Source organism: Gopherus evgoodei, chromosome 1, assembly GCF_007399415.2.
Source record: "Gopherus evgoodei ecotype Sinaloan lineage chromosome 1, rGopEvg1_v1.p, whole genome shotgun sequence".
NCBI classification, from domain to species: Eukaryota; Metazoa; Chordata; order Testudines; family Testudinidae; genus Gopherus; species Gopherus evgoodei.
In genome coordinates this window covers 134103384-134127978 of record NC_044322.1, presented here as the reverse complement: position 1 = coordinate 134127978, position 24595 = coordinate 134103384, and the positions used below count along the sequence as shown (strand labels likewise).

Below are 24595 nucleotides of genomic sequence, written 5' to 3'. Positions count from 1 at the left end.
TAGATGGATGGTCATTTGGTTAGATGGTAATTAGCTATGGTAAAAGCATGGAGTGAAAAATGCCCATCTGCATTAACTGACAACAAAATCACCAGGAATAATTGCCAGCATTCCTAAACAGTACAGAAAATCCTTACATGTCACAAGTTGCCTGTTCTGCTTCACTTTTACAGAACTTTCCGATTTTATTGTTTTGATATAATTGATCCTTTTTTTGCCTCCTATTGGGTGGTAGAGAGGTCTCTAGCAGCAGCTTCTATTCCTCAAGAGATATTCAACTGGGCAGATATCAGCAGAAGGCTGGCCTGATGAACTGTCCAAGCTAGAGAACTAATTGGGGGTGGGGAGGACCATAAGGTGAACCTGAGGAATGCACTGCAAGAGGACCATAATAGAAAACAGGCTGGGGCTTGAGAGATTGGCACCAACCACTGGGACCCAGCAAGTGGGTGGGCTTGGGCCTACCAGACCCAACAGGAGGATCCATTAAGGCCTTGAGCAAGTGAACTAACCAGTGAACTAACCAGTCACTAGCCAGTGACTGTACCCCCTGAGTCAGATGGACTTCTTAGCACCCTGAAAAGGGAAAGGGTGTCTAACAGCTAGCCAGAAGGCTATGGTTGTGACAAAGGACAAACAGGTGGGCTGGATTGTGAGTGATCCTTCAGAGAAGGAGGGAAACTGAGGCAGGCTTCATGGGTTTCGCTTCGGGACAGTGCTGCAGAGCAAAGGCAACCATTAACACGTAGTACTAGAAGTGGGATCCAAGATATCCTCTGCCATCATGGAGGGATGACAGTTCAGAGCGATGCCTACCAGATCCTCCATCATGATATGTCTGACCTAAGCTGGTCCACGGAGTTGCACCAATGACTCAGAAGTTTTGGTATGAGGCTTGGCAGCCACAGCAACAATGGGACAGTCCTGGGCATAAAAACAGGTGGAGATCTATGATCCAGTTGATTGGATGCAGGATTTATGGGTGTGAGGGGCACGTAAGATGGGTCTACCCTTATGGGAACAAAGGTGGACAGGCCAGCTGACATTTACAGGATGTTGAAAGAGTGCAGAGGTCCCAGATTTTTAGAGACACTTAGCCAGGGCGTAGCAGGGAATAGGCCAAGAGGAGAAACACTCTTGGGTGCTAATTGGCCTCACCACACCATAAGAGCAAAAAAGCATCTGTGGGAGAGTAATTGTTCCAAGTTGGCCAATGAACTGCTTGTGTATCAGTCTGACTTCCTTGAACGGGTCCCCAACAACGATTTGAGAGAGAGAGAGAAACCCTTTTAATCCAAACAGCGTTTCTTTGTTTTTGTCAGTTCTTGGGCCTTGGTTCTACTTGTCAAAACCAGTTTGGTAGGATCAGCAGAAGCCAGACCAGAGGCTTTGGAGCCAGTGGGTCTTCCATTGTCCCATAACAACCCTTGAGAGTTTACTAAGGGGAGGATTGTTTTGAGCTGCTCTCTCTGTCCTGTTTATTTTTTCTTACAGACCACTATTAAACTAAACCAGTATAATCATACAGTAAACAGCTCAATAACCACATCAGTGTATAATATTGATAAATAATTACAGAGCAGCTCCATTTCCATCACACACATTAATAATATAAACAATAATACACATAAGGTTTGTATTTAATGTGATAAACTCAGGCCAGACAGTTACAAGGGAGGGGTAGAAACCAGTCTCAGAGGGTTAAAAGGCCCTCCTCCCTATCAACTGGGGGGTAACTATGGGTCAGTCAGGTCCAGCTGAGAAGGGGTTGCCAAGGTATCAGTTAGAATCAGCTGAGAGGGAGCTACCTGAAGTTAATTAGGATCAGCTGATTCCAACTAAGGGCTGCCTGAGACCTTTTTAAACCCTCCCCGGGAGGAAGGAGGGGAGAGAGAACAGAAAGAAGGAGCCCTGCTGCTAAGAGGTTAGGAGCAGCAAGACAGTGAGCCTCACCAGGAGGAGAGGCAGTATTCTCTCCCACAAGGGAGAACTATGCTCTAAAAGGACTGGTGGAGGAAAGGAACAGACTTCCTCTGTGTCCCAAGGGGGACCAGATTACCCAAGCCTGTCTCACCAGGGCTAAAAGCAGCGGAGGCTGGGGAGACTGAGAAGGTGCCTTGCCACATTAAGAAGGAATACAAAAATAGAAAATGATACAGGCTATCATGGTGGCCAAGTTAATTTTGCAGGAATTACCTTATTTTTTTGGACTATTTGATATTTAAAACTTTACATTATACTAACACAGAGTTGCCAGCTTGGTATTTGGTGTTTTTTTTCCCTTGAATCCCCAGTTCCTGTAGAGAGGTCATTAAGTGAGACTCCTAACTTCCATTAAAAAAACAACACTTCAGCTCTCATGGTTGTGGAGAAAAGCCTGAAAGCATGTATCCAAAAGTCTGAGGAACCAGAAGGCTAATAAACCGAACCCATTTATTTTTGTTTTTAAATATCTTGTGAGTTTTGGGGCTGACTCTTGATTTTTTTGGATGCTTGAGGATGGCAGTGCTGCTAATGCTAGTGTTGTGTAGTATTTTATTGGGGAAACAAAATCCCAAGAATTACAAAATAGAATTCCAAAGCTCAGACACAATGGTGATGTGTGGAGGGCGGGAGTGTATCTGATGTTTTACATATACATATCGACAGAAGTTGTTTGGCTTTTGAAGCTTAAAAATCTGTAGTATTTGTCAACAGGGTATGGAAATTCTTTCAACTGGGCCTAACCTAAAATAAATGTTCTTGGCAAGGTAGGTGTCTACCTGGTGGAGTTTATACCAATTCTGGCAGCTTTGAGATGTTCTGCAGTATCTCAGAAGACAATGGACTAAATTCTAACCTCAGCCACACAGGCATAAATCCAGAATAGCTCCATTTATTAAAATAGAATTACACTGGATTCAAACTAGTATAACTGAGATCAAATCTGGTGTAAGAACTATGGAAAATGAAAGCCCTGTATTTTTTTATAGTAAAATTGAGACATATATCTAAAATATGGAATGAAATGCTCAGATGAAATGCTCAATACCATCTTCATTAATAATGTGATCTCTTTAACTGTAATGTAGCAGCTGACCTTTCAAGCATTTTGTGTTTAAAACTCTTTGCTGCTCAGTCAATATTTACTTCAAGAATAACAGTGCATTTCATACCAAGTTAATGTAAACAGAAGCAGCTGTAGGTATGCTATAAGTGATTAACATGCAGTCGAGACTATCTGTGCATCTTTTGTTTGTAATGAAAAAGAAGTATTTCTAGTTGGGGGGGGGGTTTGAAAATGAATACTTCTGTTTTATCTGCTAGAATATGCTCGAGCACCTTACGAAGAGAGAAGAGCCTGATTTAGGATTGCAGAGTCAAAAAAGAACATGCACTGTTCTAGGGGCACTGTCATCTTAAAAATCATAATGTTCTCTGAAATCCTTTACTAACTTGCTACAAGAAACATCTCAAATAACTATGTGACATTTGAAGAACAGATCTTCTTTTTTTCTATTTTTCGCCTTTTGTTTTTTTCTATGTATTTGGTAGGTCTTTGAGAACAATCAGTTTTACTGTTTGCTGTGGATGCTCAGTCAGTTTCCCTTTCTGTTTGTGTTGGGTTTTGCACACAGCAACAGGAATAAAGAAAAATATTTTAAAACAATAGAAAAATGTTAAAATCTCAAAAATTGAGGACTCTGGGCAGGTTCGTACCTGAAAGTTGATGAATTTTCAAGTTGACTATCTTTTCAATACATTCCCTTTATTTTATTTCTGAGTTCCTAGGATAAAAGATCGAGGAGAAAATGGAGAACACATGGAGTATATTCAAAAGCAAACAAAAATAACCCTCTTCTCCCAGAAGTTATGTACACCCGCATATGTTTATTTCAGCAGAATTATTGCAGGCTTAGTGAATATAAAATGTAATTAGCAAATGGAGAATGAGTAAGTTAACTATTTTAGTCAGAAAGATAGGGGGAAATTATCTAAACACACTCGGAGTTCTTGGGGAAGGCTAACTTAACAAACTCAAGCAGTTGAAGTGAGGTCATACAATCACAGTATGCTAAGAGCAAGGGCATGAAGCAGTGTTTTACAGTTCATCTCTCCTACAGAGTTTTTAAGTAGAGAGCACTCTACATAAGGCTGTGAATCTCCATGGGCTGCAGAAAGAGTTTGGCTGATAATTTCATGAGCCAAGACATGGTACATGGGAAACTGCTATTCCTTTAAGAAAGAGGCGTTCCCCTGAACTAAGCACTAAATGCAACCTTTTTCAACTCTTCACTTCAGCCAGAGTTTCCTGTACCCATGGAATGGCACTTTCTTAAAGGTACACTGACGGCATGTTAGAATTTTGTTTTACAGGATGATGAAACACTGCTAAATTAAACAACATTTCTCTTAAATTAGTTCAGATTTGTTTATGGCAAATGAGCAGAAAACAATGCAATTGGTGTATTAAATACTATACCTGCTAATCCATAACCCACTCAATTTTCTTTTTTTCCTGGTAGGGTAAATTAGCTGATTCAGTTCCTTTTATGTGGCTTTTGTGTTTTGTGTTTTTTCTAAAACTTATATAGTGCAAGAATGTGTTTTGAAGAGGCCAAAGTTTTTTTTAAAAAGCATTTATTTTGTAGACTGAATTGTTTCTTACCTTCACACTTATGGTAGAATGACAAAAGTATGCACATTTCCAGAGAGATTCTGGTGGGAAGGTATGCATGAAACATGATGTACAGAGCTTAGGTGTACTTGTGTAGTTGCTGGAAGAGTTTAACAGAATCAGGAATTTGGGGCACACATTCATACTTAGAAAATGCAAGTTTACACATAGCTGATACCTTTGTCTCTTATCTTCTTCGTAGCTCTGGTTCTGTGCAGCAGAAATTTTCCCCCTGCAGGCTTCCATCCCTTTATTTACAGTCAATCTATGTACAGGACAATACAAATAATACATCATAAAAATATGATAGTGAACTCATCCATTCTATTTTTCCAGTATGTGACCTAGCAGGACTGCACCTTATTGAGTCTAATTTTCTTGAGAGTCAAAAACCAAGCACGTCTTGATTGAGACTTTCATGCAAGCTTGGAATATTGTATAATGGATTTATTTATACACTTTCCTGAAACATATACATTTCAAACCCCGGAATGAATGTTTGAATAAATATTTTAAAAGAGTGCACCCTGCTGCTAAAAGGAAACAATTCTTTTCTGCACATTTACAGAAGACCCTATTTGGGAGGGAAAGAGTAAAACTGATTTCCAAATGTTTCTGGCTACTGGGCACTTTTCCACTAAACTTTAGTTCTCTGTGGAAATCTGGAAAAAGTGTTATTTCAGTCCTATACAAGAAAATAAGGCTATAACTGACTTTCTCTTTCTCATTGCCAATAAATTGAGAAAATTCAGCAGAACCTGTTGTCTAGTAGGAAAAAAATGGAATTTTATAATGGTAAGACAGACCCGAGAAACATCATTTCTTTTAAATCCATTAATTTTGTTCCTGAAAGTATGAAATAATGGATGCTATCCTTATTATTGTTTTCTGTTCTGTCTGGGGATGGGGCAATATTGACTATGTTTTTTGCAATCTCTAGAGGGTATATGTTTCCATTTTGTATTGTATGCTGCCTATCACCATAGTATCAAAGCCCCTTTCACAAAATATAGATTGGCAATAGCATACTCCTTAGAGGACTTAAAGCAGCATCTGGCTGGGGTTACAGAAGCTCTGCTTCAGGAATAATTTTTGGGTGGGAGGACAATGGAAGGCAGAAAAGGACAAGAGACTAGTTTAAGATAATATTTGTTTAACAACACAGTGCTTCACAATAATAGATTAACACACGTTCCCTGCCTAAACTTTATTAATATTTGTTAAAGTATTTTTTGCTGCATCTATTACTTCAGAGGCTCTTGTTGTTGATCCTACTCCCATTGAAGTAAATGACAAATATACCACTCCAGTGGGAGTGAGTGCATGCCTTTAGTACCAGAGATCGTCAGGAAGCAGTTTTAAGGTTGAATTGCAATGATGCTGTGAACTACTTTCACAGAGGTTGGCACCAAAATAGACCGAGGTTGAGAAGAAGTATTAGCATAATTAAAAATTGAGAGAAACACACACAGCCTAGCATATTTCATTATCATTTTAAGAGGCTTATCCAGCCCAAATGAGCCTGTAAAGTTGCTTTCTTTTGGGAATTATGAGCCTGTTAGGATGTGAAGCTGTAGAGTCTGCACTCAGTGGTTACGAGAGAATAATCCTGCAGTAGTTGAATCTGTAATTTCCTTCTTCCCAGGGATAGAGTCCATGACTCCACCCAGCCTGACTGCTATAGATGACAATTAGATTTAACGGAATTACATCAGGCGATGCACTAAGCAAGAATAGATTCTTCTCCAGCTGACATTTTCAATAACAGAAATAAAATTAAGTAAATTCTTGTGGGGTGGAAAGTTCAAGGCTATTTCTATGTCTCCTGGATGGATTCTGAATGAGATAGTTGTGCATTGAATGCAGTGGTTGAATCTCTGCCTTATTTACTTCACAAATTGAAAAGTGTGAATGAGGCACGAAGGTGTGTGTCTGTTTAAAACGACCGAACAACAATAACGAAAAAGAATGAGAATGTTGTTTGAAGAACTGGTTCAGAATCCAGGAGAAATGGGTTATGTTTCTGGCTCTGCCACAGAGTTCCTATGTAATGTCGGGCAATGAATTTAAACTGAAATGTTTGGAGGTGACCACTAATTGTGTCTTTCTCATGTTGTTGGTGCCCAGCTTGAGACACCTCAGAAGTTCAGAGCTCCACAGGGAACTGTAGGTGCTCAGCTGCTCTAAAAAATCAGACCCTTCGTATCTCAATTTGGTCAGCCAGTAATTGAGAATCTCAGAATTTCTGGACACTTGCAATCTTTACCTTACTTACCCCCTACCATGGTTCTGTTAAATGTCTTTCTAGCCTCCTGGGGATTTTTTGAGGAAAATTCATTAACTTTTTCGCAGCACTCATATAGTATAGTGAGAAGAGACACAGAAAAGACACCATTTAAAAAACAAACAAACATTTCTTTATTCAGTGCAGGATTTGAACAATGTGAGTAAATAACACTTAGGGCCACAGGCGCTGACTTTCTCATTTCCCAGGAGTGCTCCATCCTGCTCCATCTCAGGCCCTACCCTGACTCCACCCCCCACCCACCCAAAGCCCCACCCCACCTTTTCCTGCCCCTACACCATCTCTTCCTTTCCCATTCTGCCCCCTCCCCCAACCACGCCCTGCCATAGACGATTGGTGCCTCTCCATACTGGGGTGGGGACACGATCTAAAGGGGATGTCATGTGGCTGGTCATGTGTCCCCCCCACCAATCCATCCCCCTGGCCCAGCCTGGGCCCCCACACTCTCCCCACATGGAGCAGCTAATGGACCTATGGAGCTATGCCAATTGAAGCTAATGGAGCTAAGCCAATTTACGCCAACAGATAATTTGGCCCAACAATATGTTTTTGCAGAAACACCATCTCTGGACAGGAATTAAATGATCTTGTTTTGCATATGTTAGTGTACTAATCAAACTAAAGAATGTGAGAATACTTTACATAGACAAAAGGCCAAATGATGAAAGCCTTCCAATGCATGGAACGCCCACAGAAATCCACGGTGGTCCTGTGTATGCAGACTAGCTGCAAATGGGGCCTACACCAGCATAACCATTCCTGGTGCGCTATAGGCATGTAGCAATCGTGACTTTACATAACTATAGACAGCATTATGATTTTGCTACTTTAAAATGCAGACTTTAAATGCTTTACTATCTTGGTTTATCTTAAATAAAATATATTACATCAACTAAATATATAAATTACTCTTCTTAGTAAAGGACATAATGCTGATGAGAAATATATAGCTATTATAATCTCCAAAATGATAGTGTTTTGTAGTCTTATATTTTAATAGAAGTATTGGGCTGTACTGAATTGTTATTTATTTGATGCAGTTATGCTTTGACAGAGGTTTTCACACTTTGCTGTGTTGTTGTGCCAGGGGTTCAGTTCTTCTGTCCTCACAGCAGGACATGGAGACAAATTGTATTCTTCTTCCAGATAATTAATTGTTACAAGGCTATTGCAACAAACCTCTTCAGCTTCCTGTCTTTGCATGCCTATTTTCAGCCACTGTCAATCTCTTAAAATCTAGGATGTTGATTTTTTTCCTTTTTACTAAGCTCTTTCCTTAATAAAGCCATAATGGAAAGTAAGATTTAAAGAGGTTTGAATGGGTCTTTCAACTGATGAATGCATGTTTTAATTAGGGTATTAATAAGAGTGGTAAGAGGAGCTAAGCAGCTGCTGCATCTGCCTCACACGGACAGATTAAAATAATTGGATTAAAGAAAGCTGTTAGTTGGCAATTAGAGAGTTTAAATAGGAGCAGAGGGCACTTAGCCGGCACACCAGCAACAGCAAATTGTAAAAGGGAGAGAAGAGAACATCAGAAAGCTTTTGTGTTTTATGCAAAAACAGATTTTCAGTCTGCCCCCTATGTTGGTGTTGTTTTTCTGCTTCAAATGCTTTGTAAATGTGGCCACCCTATTTGCTTACCCTTTCATTCAGCTGTGTTGATTTTAAAGGGCGAGTTTTCAGAAAGAGAGTTTGGAGGTCTGCATGCAAAAAATGCTCTCATGTTTGTGTGTGCCAGCGGGCCTTGCTTTTTAAAACATTATCCCTGAGCATTTTGTGTACACATCTTTCCTGCTTCATTCGCAGCTCGTTCAGGGTAAGCACTTGGCAGGCCGTGAAATGCTTTGTTTACCTGAGCGTCCACAGGTACGACCGCTCGAGGCTCCCAGTGGCCGTGGTTTGCCGTTCCCAGCCAATGGGAGCTGCAGGAAGCGGCACAGGCTGGGCTTGCCCTGAACAAGCCACAAACCAAGTTTGGGAACCCTGAGCCAGGCTGTTCATAGTGGTGGCAGATGACAGAACAAGGAGCAATGGTCTCAAGTTGCAGTGCAGGAAGTCTAGGTTGGATATTAGGAAAAACTATTTCACTAGGAGGGCGGTGAAGCACTGGAATGGTTACCTAGGGAAGCGATGGAATCTCCATCCTTAGAGGTTTTTAAAGCCCAGCTTGACAAAGTCCTGGCTGGGATGATGTAGTTGGGTTGGTCCTGCTTTGAGCAGGAGATTGGACTAGATGACCTCCTGAGGTCTCTTCCAATCCTGGTCTTCTATGATTCTATTATATAAATCTTTAGTGCATCCGTCACATAAGTATCTTGCGATGCTGGTACAACAGTGCCATGCGAACGCCTGTCCTCACTTTCAGGTGACATTGTAATTAAGAAGTAGGCAGCATTATCTCCCAGAAATGTAAACAAACTTGTTTCTCTTAGCGATTGGCTGAACAAGAAGTGGGACTGAGTGGACATGTAGGCTCTAAAGCCATTTAAAGTCCGGTCGTCAGCGCAGTGGGGCTAAGGTAGGCTTCCTGCGTGCCCTAGCTCTGCACAGCTCCCCGGAAGCGGCTAGCATGTCCGGCCCCTAGGGACAGGGGTGGGCAGGGAAGTTCTGCGCATTGCCTCTGCCCCGAGTGCCGGGTGTGCAGCTCCCATTGGCCATGGTTCCCCTTGGCCATGTCTACACCTAGAGACTGGACATGCCAGCCACTTCCGGGAGCACCACGAACTGGGAGCTGCCTGAGTTAAGCACTGCCAAGCTAGAGCCGCACCCCAAACCCCATGCCCCAGGTCGGAACCCCCTCCCGCACCCAAACTCCCTCCCAGAGTCCTCAGCCCACACACCTTCCCACACCCCAGACTCCTACCCCATCCCTTAGCAACTTCTCAGAGCCCGCACCTCCTCCCACATCTCTACCCAGCCCTGAGCCTCCTCCTGCACCCAAATGCCCCCCCAGAGCCCACACCACCTCCCACACCCCAATCCTTTGCCCCAGCTCTGAGCCCCCACCTGTACCCCAAACCCCTCATCCTCTAGCCCACATCCCCAGCCACAGCCTGCACCCCCTGCCCCAGCCTGGAGTCCCCTTCTGCACCCTGAACCCCTCATTTCTGGCCTACCCCAGAGCTCGCACCCCCGGCTGGAACCGTCACCCCCTCCTGCACCTCAACCCTCTGTCCCAGCCCAATGAAAGTGAGTGAAGGTTGGGGAGAGCAAGTGATGGAGGGAGGGGGGCTGGAGTGAGTGGGGAGCGGAGCCTCAGGAAAGGGGACGGGACTTGTGGCAGGGGGCGTGGCAAGGGTGTTCGGTTTTCTGCAATTAGAAAGGTGACAACCTTAAGTGTAGCAGAAGTTTACTTAAGAGATAAAGACTTCTCTCAAATTCACTTATTAATTTAAAATAGTTTGCCAAAGATTATCAACTGAATCCTAGTATTTCCTACTGAGAGGTGTCCTGGGACACATGAAAAATACATTGATGCCTATCCACATTGTGGAAAAAAGTGTACAGTAAGTTAGGGCACAATGACATCTGTTAAAAATAATGGTGCTTCTTGCAGACTGTGAAGGCAAATTCCATGGTAAAACATCTTAGTAAGTAAATGACTAACCACCCACTTTGAGCTCAGTTTTCAGTATGTAATTTAGGGTGGTAGGTATTTTCCAGTCATTGCTGATTTGGAAGCAGACAAATAAGTGTTTTTATTATACAATGTATGCAGTTATCTGACTCAATAAATTGTTCTTTTATCTTGTAGAGTAAGCCAGCCTACCTCATGCATATTCACTGATGCCAAGATGACATTGCAGCACTTGTTTAAATCAAATGTTGTCCACATTATTCATCTTTTTTGTATCAATTGACTGAGGTGTATTGAGGTACACTAAAGGAAAAGATCTCTTTTTTACAAAGATATGTAAATATACTACTTAACAGTTTTCATAAATTTGACAGTGTATATTCTGAAAGCAAGTAATTGGTAAACATTTAAACTGATTAGCTATATTAAGTCGATTTGACATTGCTTCTGCTGTATGCACAGGTGTCTTTCACTCTTTTATTTTAACCCACGAAGGTTAATATTGTATAGGGCTCATAAATAATGTTTGGTTTGTTTTTTTTTTTTTGAATGAGTGACTGAATGTAATAATTGTGAACTCCATCAGAACTAAATGTGTATAACTTAGTGTGATCATGGTTTTCCTGTGCACCCTTAGGCCAAATCCTCAGCTGCACTACTGCTCACTTAGCGCTAAGGTGGCTCTAAAATAGAGCTGGTCAGAAAATGGTGGATTTTTAAATCAAAAATTGAAATCTTTGTATTCAAAATGGTGCTGTCATGCCTCATGAGAGTTGTAGTTTGGGTTCATTATGCTCCCAGTCTTTCCTATGGATCAGGCTTTCTGGCCAGGCTGCATCTTCAATGATGCACCACTCTTTTCCTTGTTGGTGAAGGGTGGGGATAAGTCCTAGGAATCCTTGGCCGTGGTTCATCATGGGAATAGTAGTTTGGTCAGAGAGCCAGACTCATTCGGGAAGTATGTTAGCATAAGGTGTTTGAACTTCAAGTCCCATGAGGCATGGCAGAGCCATTCTGAATCAAAATACATTTGGTTTTCAGCCAAAAACTGTCTTATTTCTTCAACAGAATACATTTTTTTTTTCATGGAAAGCAGGCACTTTTCACACACTTCTTTTTTTAATTGCAAACCCAGTTTCCCATTGTAAAACAACTTTGATGGAAATTTTTAGACCAACACTACTCTAAAGCTGTTCTTTTATTCCCCTGAGGCCACTGGAGAGTGGGCTGACCCTTTGCATAAGCTCCTTCACTTCTCTGGAGTGGGAGTTAAGGTTGCCAACTCTGCCTAAAGCTATTCCCAGAGGTTTTATTTTTCCCAACAGAACGTAATGTCATTTTCTTAAAATATCCTAGTAAAATCTCCCGGATTTCTTTCAATACTCACCAGGAGATCAGTGCTGATTCTGAGAGACTCCAGGCCAATCCTGGAAGTTTGTCAACCCTATTCTGGCTCTGGACTGGTTCTTGGAATTTTGCACAATTCAAAATTAGTGAAAAGTTATATAGTGCACATTCACAAAAATTAAGTTTTCAACTTTTAGAACTTTGAGACTAGTTTAATCATTTTAAAGTGATATTATTTATTTACTTACCGAGGTCTAGCCACATACTCAGTTTCAAGTCTTAAGGATAAATAGTTTTGAGTCTGAGTGCGAAAGAACCAAATCTAAATAATGGGGAAAGTGTATTTTCTTTCTTGTTCACAGAACTCATAACTGAATGGTTGGATTTTGCTCAAAGTTTAGGGCTAGACTGTGCTGGGAAAATTTCAGCCCAAATGGAAAACTTTTCAGAAAGCTAGGAGCCACTTGTAAACAAAAGCAGTTTGGAGTGTAAGAACCCTTCTCAAATATGATGATGTCTAGAACAAGGAATGTAATGATAAACTCATCTAGATATAGTGACATTCTCCAAAAAATACCTTGACATGTTGACTGCTAACTATTGAATGTGTTGGGATCTTTATTTAAGCCAAAAGGTATTAATACATTGGAACCTATGAGTGATTAGGAAGGAGGGTTTTTTTTTTGTTTGTTTTTTTTGCTGTTAAGATGTATTTCCAGCTTCCAGTAACTGGATTACAAGTTCAAGGTGAAGATGATGGCTTTCATAGTTAATCACTTCAGTAAGGGTTGCTAAATTGAATGATTCACTGCATATCTGTCTTGTGTGATTATTGGTCTCTGTATGCAAAGGCACCGCAATACGCACCAGAGAGATGAGAGTTCCACTATAAATGACCTTAGCTGGAATATTGTGCTCAGTTCTGGATATTTGAATAACAGAATTCTAGAAATTGGAGAAAATTCGAAGACTAACAAGAAAAGATTTATTGGATGGAGAAGGCTTTTTAGGAAATATTTAAAACACTAAATACGTATAGCTTAACAGGGAATGTGATCATTGACTACAATAATCTGAAGGCTGAGATAAATTATTTAGTTGAAACTTCCATGAATTTGGCTGAGTTTTGAGGTTTAAACAGTCTTTTAGGGCATATTTCAAAAAAGTTGGTGTTCAACCTTAATTGCAATGGAATTAAGTTGTTGCTTGGCTAGTTTGTGTATGCATATACTATTCTTCTTTACTGAATGGTTTTAGAACTTCTCAGCTGTGTTTCAAAGGCTTTTATTTAGCTATAGATAAAACAGTCTCGTTTAAAAACCAAATTGGAGGACCATATGCTTTTTGGGGCTTGCCTGAAAGCCATTGAAGTCAATGAACTTCAATGGGCTTTGGATCATGCTCTTGGATGGAAGGATTCTGTTTCTCTCATTAATGTTTCTGTGCATGAATTAGTGACCATAGTGTGCAGCACAGTGAAAACCATGCAGTCCTAACTGGCTCTATAGGCTGTTACAATAGAATACTTAGTGAAGGTGAAAGGTAATTTACTGGAAAGCAGTTTATAGTGTAAAGTGCATGGCAGATTTGAAAATGTTGACCTAGGTTGGGTCTTCTGAAGGAGGACAGGTCTTTATTGATAAGTTTGGGGAAAATGTTCCACACATACAGAGGTACATGGAAGGATGCATGAAGATGCTTGGGGCAGAAGTGGAGAGCAAGGTGATTGAGGCTAGCGTTAATAGTATAGCAGAGAGGTCAGGCATCCTTCTAAGATAGACAGTTCCTTAATTATTTTTCAAGCAGCCCTCCTCTCCTACCCTGAGTCAAACTTTATGTTAAAGCAGCAAAGAATCCTGTGGCACCTTATAGACTAACAGACGTTTTGGAGCATGAGCTTTCGTGGGTGAATACCCACTTCGTCAGATGCATGTAGTGGAAATTTCCAGGGGCAGGTAGGTGTGTGTGTGTGTGTGTGTGTGTGTGTGTGTGTGTGTGTGTGTGTGTGTGTGTGTTGATATCCTTTAAACAAAAGCAATACATAAGATACGCAACCAGTTAAGGGCTAAGGTGTAAAGGATGCTAGCATTAGAGTTAAGTATTTTCAGAGCATTTCAATCCATTGATATTTTCTGACAGAAAAACATTCTGTTGGAAGATTTTGAGCCACCTTTAATGTAATGATTTATATTCTGTCTGAGGTTTTATATGCATTATGACTGCATGCTGGCTCTTTGTCTAATGATAGCTTACATTTGTTGCATAATACCCAAAGGGCTCAAGTGGGATGTTGGTACCTTGGCCTCATGAAACAGGGCTGAAGTGAAACTTGAATGGTGCATAGGTCTGGTGCTGCACAGGGATGACTTTTACCCTATGCAAACAGTGAGGCATTATTGCCTTTGTTGCGCTGCCTTTTCAATGTCTGAATAGTTAAATTGCCTTTCTGAGAGGGCAGGGCTCTTTTACAACAAAAAGAAGGATTTTTTTTTAAAAGGGTCACTAATAATCTGAAGCTGTATATTCTGCATGGATAAGGTGATTTCAAATTTTCTAGTGTTCTCAAGGCAGTGTTGGAGGATGGTGTTAACATTTGGGTGTATGTCCATCTTTTCCAATGTTGTTGATTTTTTTTAAAATATTTTACTTTAACTTTAAAGGATCCGGTGTTTCCAATTTTAAAATATCAGAGGGGTAGCCTTGTTAGTCTGGATCTGTAAAAGCAGCAAAGAGTCCTGTGGCACCTTATAGACTAACAGACGTATTGGAGCATGAGCTTTCGTGGGTGAATATCATGCATCCGACGAAGTGGATATTCACCCACGAAAGCTCATGCTCCAATACGTCTGTTAATCTATAAGTTGCCACAGGACTCTTTGCTGCTTTTACAATTTTAAAATGTCATTTTATCCTTCAATGTTATTTTAATCTCTCTTCCCTGAAATTGCTGATGTGCATTAACAGTCTTAACAGTGCAGCTTTGCCTGGGGTGGGCTCTGAATTTGATTAGGAATCATACAAACAACCTTTTATTTCAATACCAAATAACTTGACGATGATATACAATCAGCCAATCCCTGTGAACTGGAATCTCTGTCTTCCTTTTGTTGGGAGAGCAGTTCTATGAGCTAAAGTCATATCAGCTGAGAAACAAAGATGTCATTTATAGTGGTGCCATATGGAATAGAACTGCAATCAACATAACTGGTGATTCAGAGTTTGTTTTTAATTAGTCCTCCTCCTCCTCCTCCCACCTCCATTTTATAAATGGCAGTATAGTACTCATAGACTGTGAATACAATAGAGTTTATTTAGGAAGCAAAATCTTTATTAAGGAATTTTTCCCCTAGCAAACCATAAAATATTTAGCCTCTTTGTTGCTTTTGTTTAAAAGATGTTTGGGGTATAGGTTTTGCTTGTTAGGGCAGAGGAGGTTTAGAAAACAATTCTTAAAAAAAACCTATCTATCTTGGAAAGACAGGGAAAACATCAAATGCTTCTTAACATGCTCAAAGTGATTTTACCAGATGCTTCCAACATTCTTTGGTCTATTCCTAATAAGGAAAGCTTGCACGGTTACAGTCCAGTTATGAGTTTGTATAGCCATGTGGAAGAAGGATTTTTTTTTTAATGGGGGGAGAGAGAGGAGGGAGACATGCCCCTTCTTAACCACTCCTTGTACTTCTTCAAAACAATCCCATTGAAATAAGAAGCAGGGAATCCAGTTGCAATTTGTCTGCTTCTCTCTCTCTCTCTCTCTCGTCACTCGCTCTCACACACACACTCACTTCATGGCATAACTCACTGAACTTGCTGAGCTTACTTTGAAGCAGAGAAATGAAAAGATTATTTTATTTTGTTTTGTTTTTGGTTTCCTAAGATTAGTGATAGTAGAAGTCTCTGGGAGCAAAAGGTATGGTGGGAGTCATAGTTGCTCCAGCTGGACTATTTCTCAGACACTTGATACATAGTTTCAGGAAAACTGCATTATTTTTTACAAAAATTCTAAATCGAGTTCTTGTTCCAAGTGTGGCTTGACCAAATTAGAAAAGACACCGGAGACACTGCAGAATTTAGTTAATGGGTAAGCAAACAAAATGTGTATATATGTAGTGTGCTAGAGATAACTGAAATGGAGTGTTTGTGATGACTCTAACTTCCTGCATTTTAATTTTTATTTGCTGTAGCTAAATTTTAAGAAAACAAACACTTCTTGCTTAGTAAGAAAAAAATTGGCACTTAGTTTGTGCCTACCACTTACCAAGCTCTGAAATCTATTCCATCAACAAACTAAAGGCACTCAAAGACCTTTTATTTTTAGACTAGTTTCATGATCATCCATGTTTTCATAGCTAGCCTGAGAGAAGCAAAATTCATGTAACCATCGATGGCATTGTATGTTTCAGTTGATTTTGTTTAAATGGCTTAATCAGATGCTGAGCTGCTTTGAAATCTGTGTAAGTTTATTGTTTTTCTAAGTGTGTGTGAAGATTCTGTAATCCCAAAATATACAATTATAACTGCAAAGATTCCTTTATGCAAAACACCATATACTGTAAGCCTTGTGTTTTATAGACTAGCTAAACTGCCTTCATGTCTCTCTAAATTCCAGTTAGTTGCAATGATTTGTTGTGTAGAATACGAGCTGTTCATCTGTTGGCTCAGTCCTGGAGGAGCTTGTAACTCTAGCAATTGTTTCTGTTTTTCATAACATTGGGAACTTATGGGCTAATTTTCCCTCTCCCTGTCCAAAACAAATGGGCTGCTTAAAGCAAACGATGAAATTGCAGCCGAGTTAGCAGGCACATAGTCTGAATTTGGGGTACCTGAGATTAGAGGGTAATTTATAAAAGATTCCTCTCTTGATACTTCCTGCTGATGTATAATGTTTTTATTTGTATTTATTTTTAATTTTCCATGTTGTTTTTATGGAACTATAAAGAAAATCAAGGAACACTATCAGCTTTAGTGTCAGAGCAAATATTTGTACAGTGAGCCATCAAACTAGTTTAGTGTCATGTCCACAACTGCAAATAAGCAGATTAAATTTTGTAAACATGTTTTCACCAAGTAGCACGGAAGTGGTGACATTTCATATGTGCTGCATGATCCCCAAATGCAGGAGAAATCAGCCCAAAAGGAGCCAGCACTAATTCAATGCGTAAATGAGGGCAAACTGATAAAATGGGAGCACTTGTGAGTGCCCATCAGCCTTCACTCTATATTTGCGCTAATGGCCACTGTTATGATTTTCAGTTTAAGTTCTGCTCTGAGAGGGGTTTTTTGAGCAGTGTAATCATTAAAACATCTGCTTGTTGTGGTTAGGAATTGGAATACAGAAGATATGGCAGTGCCAAATAATTTAATACATTGGGTCCTTGTCAAAAGGTTGCAACTGACTACTCAGAGTGGTACAATTCTGAGTTGTTATCCAAGAGCCTTCTACTTTATAAATCAATTAGCAGGACAGGGCAGATTGGGGGGATGTGAGAAAGAGAGAGAACACATGAGCAGTATAGGTGTGAGAACAGTCTGTGAAACAAAGATGAATGGGTAGAGCAGTTATGTAGCCTATGAGTTGAAAAATTCTTCATCCGTAAGAGGTATTTATTTATTTTTTCAATGTATGAAGTGTGCCTGTTACCAGTTTTAGATGTCTATACTGTACATCTGTTGTAAAATAATTGCAATATGAGTAAATAACAGCAGAAACTCAAATAGACTCAAAAAAACCTCCCCTTACCATAAAAGCCTCCTTCAAAACTCAGCCCCCCACTCCCGCAACTCAGAGGAAAACCTGATGCAATAAGTAGACCTTGCAACAGGCCTGAAGGTTAGCAAAACTTAAAATCTTTCGGAGAGGAATTGCAGAGTTCAGTTGCAGCTGGAAACAAACTGGAAGCTAGTCAACTGCAGAGCAACTGATACACCACTTTTCATAAGGAGCATCTTATAAGTGAGTAGCCATGTACTGTTCAGGCTGAAGTTTCCAGTTATCTTCAAAACTGGCCCCATTTACAGGGCATTGCAGAAATCCAGTCTGGATGGAATGCATAACCTGTCATGTAGGGGCATGGTAGATCTAGTTAAAGAATTGATGAAACTTTTTCCAATCAAAAATGCTCTTTTGTTGAAACCAATGTGTTTTGTGAAACATACTGGTTTCAACAAAAATGATGTCAGAAAGGTTTCTCAAGTTGCAGATGAGAATGCAAGAGACACCAGAATAGCCTGGTTGCTAGGGCACTCACCTGAGAGGTGAGAGGTTCAAGTCTCTATTCTTCCTGAATCATAGCAGGCACCTGGGTTCCCCACATGCCAGGCAAGTGCCTGAACTACCAGGCGCCTGGGGTGGAACTCTTGCACTTGTTCTTTTTTGCAAAAAAATTCAGGTCTCATTTTTGTTCTGCCATAGAAGAAAAACAAATTTTGGAATCAGTCCAACCGTCCCCCCCACCCAACTACACAGAATTGTTTTCCAGCCAGCCCTAGCATATAGATTAGCACTATAGCTTTTTCATTTGATCAACAAATTAATTTTTATTTTAAGTCCCAAGGTCATTTCTTTTAACGATGGCAGATTTTTACATAAAGTATTGTTTTGAATCGGGAGCGGTCACTGATACAGTACAAAGAGTGATTTATATTGAATTACAGGTTTCAAAGGCTGCTAAAAAGTTGAGTGATCCAACATTTTATTGTAATGGATCAGGTAAGAGAGAGAGTAGACATGAATAGTGTAGATATAATCATTTTTAATGCAACTGAGTTATAGCAGGGACTAAATTGGCAAATGCAGATTGTTTTCATTTATAAATTTATTCTGCTAAATAGAGATGCATGAACAGTGCACAGATATCCCTGTATATAAGTACACACAGCAGTACACACGTTACTAACTCATCCAATCTTATTGTAAGTCTTGTGATATTTGATGTTTTTCTTAAAGGCCCAATTCTTGGAGTCATGAGATTACAAGAGAATCTTAGCTTTCATTTTTTTAAATAATTTAAATTTCTAATCCAGGTGATTGCAGATAAAAACTTGAAAACATGAACCTTTAGGCTCAAAAGCCTGAAAATAAATAAAGGAACTCCAAATATACTAATTTTAAAATCTCATGACTTTTAAAACTTGATTTTGGCAGTATTGTGCACACACATGATAAAAGCAGGTTAGCTAGGTCCTGTTTGTATGGGTTGCCAGTTCTTTCCCACTGAATGTAGTAGTATTGGAGATCATACTACTTGTTCCAAGAAAGATCTTGGAGTCATTATGGATAGTTCTCTGAAAACATCGACTCAATGTGCAGCGGCAGTCAAAAAAGCAAAGAGAATGCTGCAAATAATTAAGAAAGGGATAGATAATAGGACAGAAAATATCATGTTGCCTCTATATAAATCCATGGTATGTGCACACCTTGAATACTGTGTGCAGATCTAGTCACCTCATCTTGAAGAAGATATATTGGAATCAGAAAAGGTTTAGAAAAGGCCAACAAAAATGATTAGGGGTATGGAACAGCTTCTGTATGAGGAGAGATTAATAAGACTGGGACTTTTCAGCTTGGAAAAGAGACGGCTAAGGGGAGATATGATTGAGGTCTATAAAATCATGACTGATGTAGAGAAGGTAGACAAGTGTTGTTTACTACTTCTTATAACACAAGAATGTGGGATCACCAAATGAAATTAGTAGGCAGCATGTTTAAAACAAATAAAAGGAAGTATTTTTTCACACAATGCACAGTCAACCTGTGAAACTGCTTGTCAGAAGACGTTTGTGAAGGCCAAGACCATAATAGGGTTAAAAGAAGAACTAGATACATTCATGGAGGATAGGTCCATCAAAGGGTATTAGCCAGAATGGGCAGGAATGGTGTCCCTAGCCTCCGTTTGCAAGAAACTGGGAATGAACGACAGGGGATGGATCACTTGATGATTACCTGTTCTGTTCATTCCCTCTGTGGCACCAGGCACTGGCCACTGTCGGAAGACAGGATACTGGGCTATATGGACCTTTAGTCTGACCCACTAGGGCCGTTCTTATGTTCTTATGTTCTTATGCAGCCTTTGATGCAGCCATCCTGTAACTTCTTATTGTATGCAAAGTTGCAGTAATAATAGCTCACCTTATGCATTATCCACATTTATTTTAAAATATCTGCCTTCCTGATCCTGAGGCATCACATTTTCTACCAGTTTTACTACTACTCCAGGACAAATAAAGCTGTAAACACAACATGATCTACATATGATTGTATTTATTTAGGAGAATTTATTAGAGTAGCACTGCCCAGATTATTTAGGCCTCACATTTTATATAGCTAAAATTAACTTGATTAGACTAAGGGAGGAGAAACAAACCCTTCTGTATTCTAAATTTAATTTTAGGGTTTTGTGTGTTTTGTTTGTTTGTTTGTTTAAATCTTACCCTATCACTGAAAAAGTTTAAAGACCAAAAAAGTGGGCACTGGTCTTGCTGTGTCCACTAAGCCACAAAATGTGTACATCTTCTGCTGGCTCTGCAAGCAGCAATAACCAGCAAATACTGTCTCCAAAGTTGAGACCACGTTATCAGTGTTGTCGGGGCACAAAGGTATTCAAGCCAATTTCTGAACAAGCAGAATTTGTTATGTCCGTGTTTCTCATATGGTTTCTCACTTCTTCACACAACGCACAGTAAACCTGTGGAACTCCCTGCCAGAGGATGTTGTGAAGGCCAAGACAATAACAGGGTTCAAAAAAGAACTAGATAAGTTCATGGAGGATAGGTCCATCAGTGGCTATTAACCAGGATGGGCAGGAATGGTGTCCCTACCCTCCGTTTGCCTGAAGCTGGGAATGAGCGACAGGGGATGGATCACTTGATGATTACTTGTTCTGTTCATTCCCTTGGGGGCACCTGGCACTGACCACTATCGGAAGACAGGATACGGGGCTAGATGAACCTTTGGTCTGACCCAGTAGGGCTGTTCTTGTGTTCTTATGGTGAGCCAGAACCCACAGAGGTTGAAGAGTTCACACATTACTAATATTTTAAAATGGAAACTTCACCACTTGTACATTTAATAAAGAACTATTACCCAATTATACATGGACAAAAGAGTACCATTAAAAAGTCAACATTTGCTAACACTTACTAAACAGAAGGGATCTAAGGCTGTGTCTAAACTAATGAGTGTATAGTGCACAGCTGTACTGCTGTAAGATTGCTTATGTAGCCACTCTATGCCAACGGGAGAGAGCTCAACCACCTCCATGAGCAGCAGTAGCTATGTCAGCAGGAGAAACTCTCCCACTGATATAGTACCATCTACACTGGCACTTCTGTTGATGTAACTTATGTCACTTGGGGGTGTTTTTTCATACCCCTGAGTGACATGGTAATGTAGACTAAGGCACTATGGCTGTTTTCCTGCTTTAAAGGTAAAGACACAACAATGGTATCTCAGATACCCCTGTTTGGAGATGATTAATAAATACTGATGTTCATAATGGTGACCACTCTCTCTTGTTCTGAAAGTAAAGTATGTGCTTTAGTTGTATGTGACCAGGTTCAAGCTTCAGAAAAATGACGTCAGATAATGTATCAGCTTTGATATATTGAAAAACATCAATTCTGTTGTTACAAGAGTGACTCAGATAATAATGATGAATAACCATTCAAAGCAGGGGGAAGCCCTATGGAGAGATGAATTCTCCCATCTATTGCAATGGGCTTTCCTGGCTGAGCCAGCTTTGTTGAATTTGACTCATTGTTTTGAAATTTATTATTATAAATAAATATTAGTTCTGACAAGAGGGTCACAAATATTTGGACAGTTCAGATCAGGGGTCACCAACGCGGTGCCTGCAGGCACCATGGCACCAGCCAGGGCATCTAAGTGTGCCTGCGTACTGGCCCATGGATGAGCATCTGCCAAAATGCCACCGACAAGCAGCAGCATCCAGCGGCATCGCAGCCAAAATGCCACCGATTTTCGGCAGCAACGCCTCTGGATGATGCTGCTTGCTGGCGGTACTTTGGCGGCAATGCCTATTGACGTTGCCACTTGTCGGCGACGTTTCAGTTGATGCTCGTCAGCCGCCACGGTCCTCCGTGGCTTGTCGGCCGGCGCCCACTAGACGAAAAAGGTTGGGGACCACTGGTTCAGATGGAGTCTTCAGAAGCCTTGAATTATCTTTATGCTAAGGCTTAACAATAGTAGATACAGGCTGTATCTATTTTACATCATAAACAGTTTTGTCTGGAAATGGAAGGACCATATCTGAAAACTTCTCAATTATGCATTTAGCCCATAATTGCCCTCTGTTATGAAAATGCTTTTACATATAAACTTAAAGAAACAACTCGGAGCAGTCTGATGACTTTGGGAAATCATTGACAAAGATGGTGGGAAATCACTTTTCCCCTTGTCTGGGCTATGCTCCCAAATCCTTCTTTATTCTTATACTAATGTTAGTGGGACACTTTTTTTTTCCTGATAACTGAAAGTCAACAACTTTATGTACCCTGGGGCTCGGTCGTGTCGACTTGCTTAGTGATGTATTTCTGGTGTGGGTGTGAATTCATTCTCCTCTGTGGGTGATGTCAGCATTCCAGTATTCTACACATGGTGTCTTGCTATGCAGAACTTAGCAACGTGTATCCTGTGTCCATCTGATTTCAGTTGGCAGTTCAGAGCATTTAGCAAAAGAGGAAGATAACTCTGAGTGTGTGTGTGTTTTAAAATTGTCACATTCAAACTACTGTTTGAAAACAATTGACAACTAAAACAATAGTTTGTAAAGTGTGATCTTTTGCCAAATCTAAGGGCTGGTCTACACTAGAGGAGGGATCGATCTAAGATATGCAACTTCAGCTACGCTATTCACATAGCTGAAGTCGAAGTATTTTAGTTCAACTTACCTGGCTGTCCTCACGGCAGCAAGCCAACTATTGCAGCTCCCCCATTGACCCTGCTTACTTCTCCTGCCGAGGGGGAGTACGACGTCAATTTGGGGTTCAATGTATTGCATTCAGATGAGACGCAATAAATCAATCCCTGATAGATCAATTACTATCCCCCGATCTGGTGGGTAGTGTAGACATGGCCTAACAGATTTCTCTAGCTGAATGTACAGAATATTAGTCTGTGTATTGTGTTTAGGTAAACTATTTATGTAGCTCCATAGGGTGAGATAATTCAATATCAGCACAGAACTTCAAAATGTAATAATGTCAGAAGAAAGGTATTGATTACAAAGCCTCTGATCATAATGGGAGACTCTGTACTAGGATGTTTATAACATGATGTTAAATGTTGTGGATGAAACACTGGCTTCATAGAAGTCTATCGGATTTTGGCTGTTGACTTCCAGTGGGGTCAGGATTTCACCCTGTCTGTTGAAGTCATTAGTAAAGTCAGACTTTCATATTGAATAATAATTAAGAGTCCTGGTGCTTAGTATGTTGGTTTTCAGATCTTTTACCAGGTCTGTTTCTGGGCTATGTACTATCCCTTAGTTTCCCACATGTTGTTGTTGTTGTTATTATGCAGTCTCAGCATTCAGAAGGGTTTTCATCATTCCTTGATCTCCCACTATACTGGGGCCAGTTTGGCACCCTGCGCAATTGAGGGCCACCCCAGTGCTCTGAGTTGCACCAGCTTGTAACAGCTCCCAGGGGATCCCCAGAGTTCTGAGCATTCCTCATTGCCCGCTATGCAAGGGGAAGCTAAGAGAGTGATGCCAAAAAAGAACACCACCTTTACACCACCCAGTCATTCCTGCACATTTGGAGAAGCCCAAAAGGAAAAACTTACAATAGCTTTAAGTACCTAGTGGGACAGAGGATTTGGTCCTTAATGTTCATTTAGTGCTATAATGGACATTTAGTGATATTTACGTCTCCTTTTTCTTAATTCTTCATTCACTTCCTATTTTATGTCTAGTATTCTGTATACTGATTTTACGTGGTAGGACTAAAGTTGTACTGAAATTATTTGCTTTCTTTTATGTATTTTTATTGGTCCATACAAATGGCAACAGCTGGAAAGTGAGGAAAAGAGGGATTAGATGTACAGACATGAAAGCTGAGTCAGGGGGCTATAAACTGTCAAAATCTAAAGTTCCTATGGTTGAGAGGCCTGGAAGCAATTTTGGAAGGATTTGAAATAAATTACCAATGTAAGCCAAAGGTTTACATAGTGGCAGTTGTATACTTAGTTTCTCAAGTTTATAGAAGTAATTAAGGAAAGAAAGTTAAAACTGTGTAAGACTATATCTAGCGCGCGCCATGTTTTCCACAGTATAATTTTTATAATGTGCAAAAATATTTAATTATTTTACAGTGAATACACTTCTAAACACTACCAAGGTCAGCGAAGCATTGGTAGTTCAGGAGAAAAACCAAACCAGCATAATTGCTTTTGATCTTAAGTATCTCCAATGGACTTGAACAAATGACCAATTAAAAGTACAGCTGATAGTAACAGTCTTTGTTGTATACCCTGTAACATTAACATGGCAGGGAATAAAGCCATTCCCTATTACAATAATGCTGTAGTATAAAATCATCATTCTAATCTTATATCAAAATTATTATTTACAGTTTCTAATATGACTAGGGGCCACATCCGGCACACTGTGCACACCTCAGATTCCTGATGGTTGCACCTGCTTATGTTTTAAACCCACAATCTGTTGCTGTAGGCAATTAATAA

The 24595-nt window shown here is 40.2% G+C and overlaps 1 protein-coding gene across 4 annotated transcripts in view; it reads left to right on the top strand.

Annotated features, from left to right (window-relative positions):
• The window catches only part of ARHGAP6 (Rho GTPase activating protein 6), a 522412-nt gene that overhangs the window by 397698 nt on the left and 100119 nt on the right, over positions 1-24595 (top strand). Inside the window, exon 1 of one of the 4 annotated variants that reach the window (XM_030572735.1) lies at positions 15610-15802. The exons of 2 other annotated variants lie outside the window; for them this stretch is intronic. The gene's annotated coding sequence lies outside the window, so the exon portion shown is untranslated. Of the gene's footprint in view, positions 1-15609; positions 15974-24595 lie in introns of those variants that run through there. One more of the 4 variants, XM_030572727.1, reaches the window with a different exon arrangement.